Consider the following 7,479-nt stretch of genomic DNA (forward strand, 5'->3'; position numbering starts at 1 on the left):
TCACTAGGAGCTCTGGAGGTTCTAGTTTGTTGATACTGTTATTCTTTCTATAGTGTTTAAAACCCTTTAGCACCTTCAGTCTGTCCCTTTATTCCTCAATTAGGGTCCCCTGCTCAGTCTGTTGTTTGGCTGCAAGCACCCATATTGGTAAGACTTTGGCCAAGCCTCTCAGGAGACATCTATATCAGACTCCTGTCATCAAGATTTTTTTTTTGCATCAGCAATAGTGTCACTTGGTATTTCTTGTAACTGCTTGTTTTACAAATATTAATTATGTCTCCCACAAAATGCTTTCACAAGAATGTCTGCAAATAGCTTCTGGGAATATGCCTCCAGTTTGTTCTGATTATTAAATAACGATGCCAACATTCAATAGCTGAGGAGGACAGACAGAGGCTGAATTATGAGATGCCAGGCTTTGCAACTGGAGGGAGAGAGAAGGGGATATCAGCTGTGCCTGAGACAGAGAGATATAGTAGCCAATGAAGGAGCTGGGAGAGAGCAACCCACAGGGCTGCTTAAATGGGTGTAGAGCAGCCAAGTTAGAATGTAAGTATTAGTAAGTAGTATCTCAACATTATCAGTATGAGGTAGATTCTAGTAACACTGAAGTTTAACAGGTGGTTCAGCTGTACTGATGTTTACGGCATACTAAAATAATGTGTGTGTGTGTGTGTGTGTGTGTGTGTGTGTGTGTGTGATTCATTCAGGAACATAAACCATTGAGGCAGCTAATAAACCTATTGCCAGAATTTATTAGGAATTTTGTACACTCAAGGTATGTTTCATGTCCAGAAACATTCAACCAAAACAGACTGGACTGCAAGTGTATGTGTTTTAAGAGAGAGAAAGAAGGATAAAGAACATGGTGTTGGTTAGGTAAGAAGGTGAGAGAGAAACTGGAAGAAGTTAGGTGAGAGTAATGAATATCATCAACCTTTAGTATATGAAATTATACTTTGGCAAATGGATGAAACAAGAAAATATCTTGAATGAGGTAACTCAATCAAACACACACACACACACACACACACACACACACACACACACACACACACACACACACACACACACCATAGTATATACTCACTGGTAAGTGGATATTAGCCAAAAAGTTTGGATTACCCAAGATACAATTCACAGATCACATGAAGCTTAAGAAGAAGGAAGACCAAAGTGCAGATGCTTCAGTCCTTTTTAGAAGGTGGAACAAAAAAATTCACAGGAGAAAATATGGAGACAAAGTTTCAAGCAGAGGGTGAAGCAATGGCCATCCAGAAACTGCACCATCTGGAGATCCTCTCCAGATGCAGCCACCAAAACCAGACAATATTGCCAAGGTTAAGAAGTGCATACTGACAAGAGCCTAATATAGCTGTCTCCTGAGAGGCTCTGCAAGATCATGACAAACACAAAGGCAGATGCTCACAGCCAACCCTTTAACTGAAAATGGGGTCCCTAATGGAGGAGTTAGAGAAATTATTGAAGGAGCTGCAGTGGTTTGCAACCCTATAAGAACAACAATACCAACCAACCAGAGCTCCCAGGAACCCATTATCCAAATAGTACAAATGAATGGACACATGGCTCCAGCTGTGAGTCAGGAGGGAGTTGGTTGGTAGGGGACACCAACATAGAAGCAAGAGGAGGAAGATGAGATAGGGAGTTTATGGAGGGGAAACCAGGACAGGGGATAACATTTGAAATATAAGTAAAATATATCACTAGTAAACTATCTATTCACTTTCTATCCCAATAGCAGCCTCTTGTCCCTCCTCTCCACCCATTTCCAATTTTGCAAATTCCTTCCCCAATTACCCCTCCCATTTCCAGAGAAAAAGAAGGCTCCTTTGAGTACCTTTCAGTCCTAGGATATCTAATCACAGCAAGAGTAAGCATATCCTCTTTTACTGAAGCCTAACCAGTTAGTCCAGCTAGGGGAAGAGGATCCCTACAGAGGCTGAAAAAAAAAGCCAATGCTCAGATTTCTAGGAGACCCAAATAATGGACAAGCTGCACATATGCTATACATTTGTAGGGGTCTTAGGTCCAACCCTTGCATGCTTCTTGATTGGTGATTCAGTCTTAGTGAGTATCTAATGGCCTAAAATTAGTTGAATTTGTCGATCTTTCTGGGCTATCCTTCACCCCTCCAACTAGATATTTCTTATTGTCTACTCTTCCAAAAGACTCCCTAATATTTCCCACAACTATGATTGGTTTTGACTCTTTGTTTCCATCAGCTGCTACATGAAACATCTCAGGAGATAGTTATGCTAAGCTCCTGTATACATTTTTTAATGCTATTAGACCATTAAAGATTCTTCTGTTGAGAATTCTGTTTAGCTCTATACCCTATTTAACATTGGTTTACTTGGTTTGTTGTTGTCTAATTTTTAGTCTTTATATATTGGATATATTCTTCTTTTGAATATAAAGTTGGTAGTAATATTTTCCCATTCTATGGGATGTTGTTTGTTCTATTGATGATGTCCTCAGCCTTGCAAACACTGCTCAGTATCATGACGTCTCATTTAGTAACTGTTGATCTTAGTGCCTGAGCTATTTGTGTTCTGATCAGGAATTTGTCTCCTGTTCCAATATGTTAAATGCAGTTACGCCCTTTCTCTTCTCTTAGACTTCATGTGTACAGATTCATGTGCTGGTCTTTGAACCACTGGAACTTAGTTTTGTGTATGGTCCTAAGTGTGAGTCTATTTGCATTCTTTTACATGTATATATCCAGTTACACCATTACCATATATTAAAGATACTTTCTGTTTACCATTTTATGAGTTTGGCTTTATTTTTAAAAATCCAGTGTGCTTAGGTATGAGTTTTTTCATGTCTTCAATTTGATTCAATTCATCCATGTGTCAGTTGTTACAGCTGTGCCATGTTTTTGTTTGTTTGTTTGTTTGTTTGTTTATTACTACTGCACTGTAGTGTAGCTTGAAATCAGGGATAGTGACACCTCCAGAAGTTTTTGTTTGCTTTTTTACAAGAGTGTTTTAGCTTTCCTGAGTTATTTTTTTGTTACCCCCATGGGAAGTTGAGAATTGCTCTTTCAAAGAATTCTCTAAAGAATTATCTTAACCGCTGAACCATCTCTCCAGCAAGTGCAGTGGTTTTAAAGGCGTCTCTATTTAAATTAATGTTGGCTATTGGGTTACTGTATATTGCATTTATTAAGACATGTGCCTTGTATCCCCAATTTCTCCAAGACTTTTAACATGAAGGGTTGTTGGATTTTGCCAAAGGTGTTTTCTGCACCTAATAAGATGATCATATATTATTGTTCTTTCAGTTTGATTATATGGTAGTTAACATTTATGATTTTCTTATATAGAACAATTCCTGCATCCCTGGTATGAAGCCTACTTGATTTTGGTGGATGATGGTTTAGATGTGTTCTTGGATTCCTGCCTTTACTCTGAAATAGTGTTTATCTTTGTTGCTGAAGTGTATCTCCTATTAAGTAGAGTGATCATGAGTCAACTTTGATAAGTGGTATTTATCTACAAAGTCATCACTTTGGTTTACATTTTCAAATTTTGTGTAGTATAATATTGTGAATTAAGACTTAATGATTCTTTGAATTACCTCAGTGTCTGTCATGTCTCCCTTTTCATTTGTGATTTTGTTAATTTGGATAGTCTCACAGTCTTTTAGTGTATTTGACTAAGGATTTATCTTTCCTGTTGATTTCATCTCAAAGAATCAGTTCTTTGTATTGTTGATACTTTGTATTGTTCTGTTTGTTTCTAATTTATTGCTTGCATCCCTGAGTTTTTTATACTGTTGCCTATTCATTTTGGGTATGTTTTCTTCTTTTTTATCCTAACATTTTAGATTACTAGCATGACAACACCCCAAATTCTTTATGAATGAACTTAGTGCTATAAACTTCTAATAGCAGAGCTTTCATTTTCCCCATAAATTTGTGTACGTAGTAGTATCAATTTAATTTGTTCTAGAAAGTCTTCAATGTTTTCCTTTATTTCTTTCTTACCCAATGATCACTGAGTAGAGTTTTATTCTGTACCCATGAGTTTGTAAGATTTCTGTTCTTTCTGTTGTTGCTGATGTCTAACTTTAATCTATGGAGGTCTGATAATATAGGTGTTATTTCACTTTTTATATATATTTTATAGGCTTGAATTAAGAATTACTATATGTTCAGTTTCATAGAAGCTTACATGAGGTGCTGAGAACAAGTTATATTCTTTTGTGTTTGCATAAAATGTTCTGTAGATGTCTGTGGGGACCATTTGATTCACAATTTCAGTGAGTTTATTGTTTCTCTATTTAGTTTCTGTTTCAGTGACCTGTTTATTCATGAGAATGGGGTGTTGAAATTTTATACTACTAACCTGTGGGGTTTGATGTATGAATTAAATTTTACATTGCTCCTTTTAAGTATGTGAGTACTCTTGCATTTGGGGCATAGATGTTCAGAATTAAGATGTCATCTTGGTAGATTTTCCTTTAATATGTATGAAATGTCCTTCACCATTTATTTTAATTAATTTCGGTTGCATGTGTTTATTTTATTAATATTAGAATGACTACCACAGCTGGCTTATTGGGTCTATTTGCTTGACTTTTTTTTCCTGCCTTGTACTCTGAAATAGTATTTTTCTTTGTTGCTGAGGTATATTTCTCCTATTCACTAGAGTGCTGTATCTTGTTTATGCATCTGCTCTGTTAGCCTGTATCTACATGTGAATTGAATCCATTAATATTGAAAATATTAATCATCAGTGATGACTAATCTCTGTTATTTTGATGTTTACAGTGTATGTGTGTGTGTGTGTGTGTGTGTGTGTGTGTGTATATATATATATATATATATATATATATATATATATATATATATATACTTGCATTCTTTTATTTTTGCTGGTGTATAATTGTTTATTTCCTGTGTTGTTTTGGGTGCAATCAACCTCAGTAGTTTGGATTTTCCTTCTAGTGTTTTTAGTCAGGCTAGATTTGTGGGTAGATATTGTTTAAATTTAGTTTTTCCTTGGAATATTTTGTTTCCTTCATCTTTCTCTTTTTTCAGTGATTGAGATTTTTTGCTGTATATTGAAGTCTACATTGGCTTCTGACTGACTGTCTCTGTTGTAAAGTTGTGTTTATTTCTGCTTTCTCTTGTTTTTAGTTTGTTTTTCCCTTTAAGCTTTCAATATTCTCTCTTTGTTCTGTAAGTTTTGTACTTTGATTACTATGTGCCAGGAAGATTTTTAATTTTTGTCTAGTCTAATTAGTGTTCTATAGGCAGTTTTCCTCAAGTTCGGTGATTTTCCTCTATGGTGTTAAATGTATTTTCTGGGAGCTGGGTCTTTTCACCTTCTATTCCTACTTTTCTTTGGTTAGGCCTTTTCATAGTAACCTAGATTACCTGGATGTTTTTGAGTCACAAAAATTTTAGACGTAACATTTTATTTATTAATGTATTTGTTTCTTCCATTGTGTCTTCTATGCCTAAAATTCTCCCTTATATTTCTTCTATTCCATGGGTGATTCTTGTGCCCTTATTACAGTTTTCTTCCTCAGGATTTTTTTTATCTGAAGAATCTCCTCACTGTGTTTTTACATATTGGTTATACTTCCATTTTCAAATATTCAAAAGTTGTATTTATTTATATCACCTGTCTGTATTTCCCTACATATATTTAAGTGATTTATTATTTTCCTCTTTAAAGGTATCTGTAAACTTTATAAGATTTTATTCAAAGTAACATTCTTGTGCTCCAGTTGTGTTAGGATATTCATGGGTTGCTACAGTGAGATATCTGTGCTCTGGAGGTATAATATTATTCCTGGCTCTTGTTGATTTTGTTTTTATGCTGGACATAGGCCATATGGTTTTCCTGGATGTTGCAGATATAGTAAGTCTCTGAGAAGGGATGTCTCACTTGCTTGTTTCTGCTTCATCAGACATCAAGTAGGAAGCCTTTGTCTGGACAATGATACTCAGAGGTAGGGACTGTTCGAGCAGTTTATGTGCACTACAGGACTCAGGCAGGCTCTTCAGGCTTGATTGAGTTTGAGTTTTAAAAGAAGGTAGTTATTCTCACATTCATGTACCTGAGCCATTTGAGAGACATTCAAGAATCAAAGCATAGCATTGAGAAAAAAACTAATATTTTTTTTAATTTTTTATAAATTAAGTTGATTCAAGAAGTATGCTTTATTTTTCTGTTGCTATATAATAATGTACTATAATCAAAAGTTGAAGGTGTTCATTTTGAGTTATGGTTCAAATGAGAGAAGATTCTACCACATAGATGAAGCATGGCAACAGGAAGATAAAATGGCTCTGAACAAGATGCTGTTGGCTCATATGATCAGCTAAAAACAGGAGGTTAGCAAACATAGATATATATATTGAGATACTTGCCTGTGACAAGAGAAGTCAGTGCATAGGCTCCCCCATCTTGCATTCTTGCTGATGCCCTTTTAGGTTTAACTAGAATTTAATCTCTTTGATTATAACTCCTGTGAAAATTTACCTACTTTTACTCTAGAAACATGGATAAATATGCTCTAGCTAAGTGCTTATCTTACCTTCTCTTAAACTATGTGCTTGTATGAAGACCTCATTGCAGCTGCTAGCAAGAGTCTGGAATATGGTTTTCTCCTTTTAACCACTGTGCTCTGGACACTCTGTAGTATACTTATATCCTCAAATAACCCAAGTTTCTTTACACTCCCCTAGAATAAAGACTTTTATTTGGCTCTAAACTATCTGAATGGACACCTTTCATAGGCTCTTTATAACACACCCCCAATAAAGTACCTTTTCCATTAACTTTACACCTCCTAAACCCTGACAAATAGTACATACATTTATAAACCAAATGTTAAAATATCTAAGTTTGTGTAGATATCCTTAGGAAAGATATTCTTATTGAAACTACTACATATGACCTCCAGAAGAATGAGAGAAAAGCTCTCTATATATGCTTTAATCTCACATATCACTTTCAGTGATACCAAAAAAGAATGATTAAAAGAAGTTTCCCTTTTTACAAACCCTATGCTCCATTGCATTTTACAATATCCCTATGGTCCCCAGCCCTGATCTTCCTTTATTTTTATATGTATGGTAGTATTAGCTAGAAGAGAAACAATATCTTTGATACAGGATATTTTATATGCATGTGTTTGAAGCTATATACTACCCATATACCCACCCAGACAGACCCAGTGATAGTGCATATAAAATAAAGGCACATAAGATGGAACAAAGAACTGGATCATAATTCTGATTTTTTTGAGAGGGAGAGAGAGAGAAAGTGGGGAGATAGAAATATATGTCAAAAGGCAAGATTAGCTTTAATTGGTCACTGTTTCTTTTGCTAATCTCACAACTGTATGTACTCAGAATAGTCAAGTGTATATAGACAAATAATCATATTGTTTGTTTTTTTCAAAAATGACACACATTTCAGACTACAAGTGGTTCCA

This window comes from Micromys minutus (assembly GCF_963924665.1).
Source record: "Micromys minutus genome assembly, chromosome: X".
Taxonomy (NCBI): Eukaryota; Metazoa; Chordata; class Mammalia; order Rodentia; family Muridae; genus Micromys; species Micromys minutus.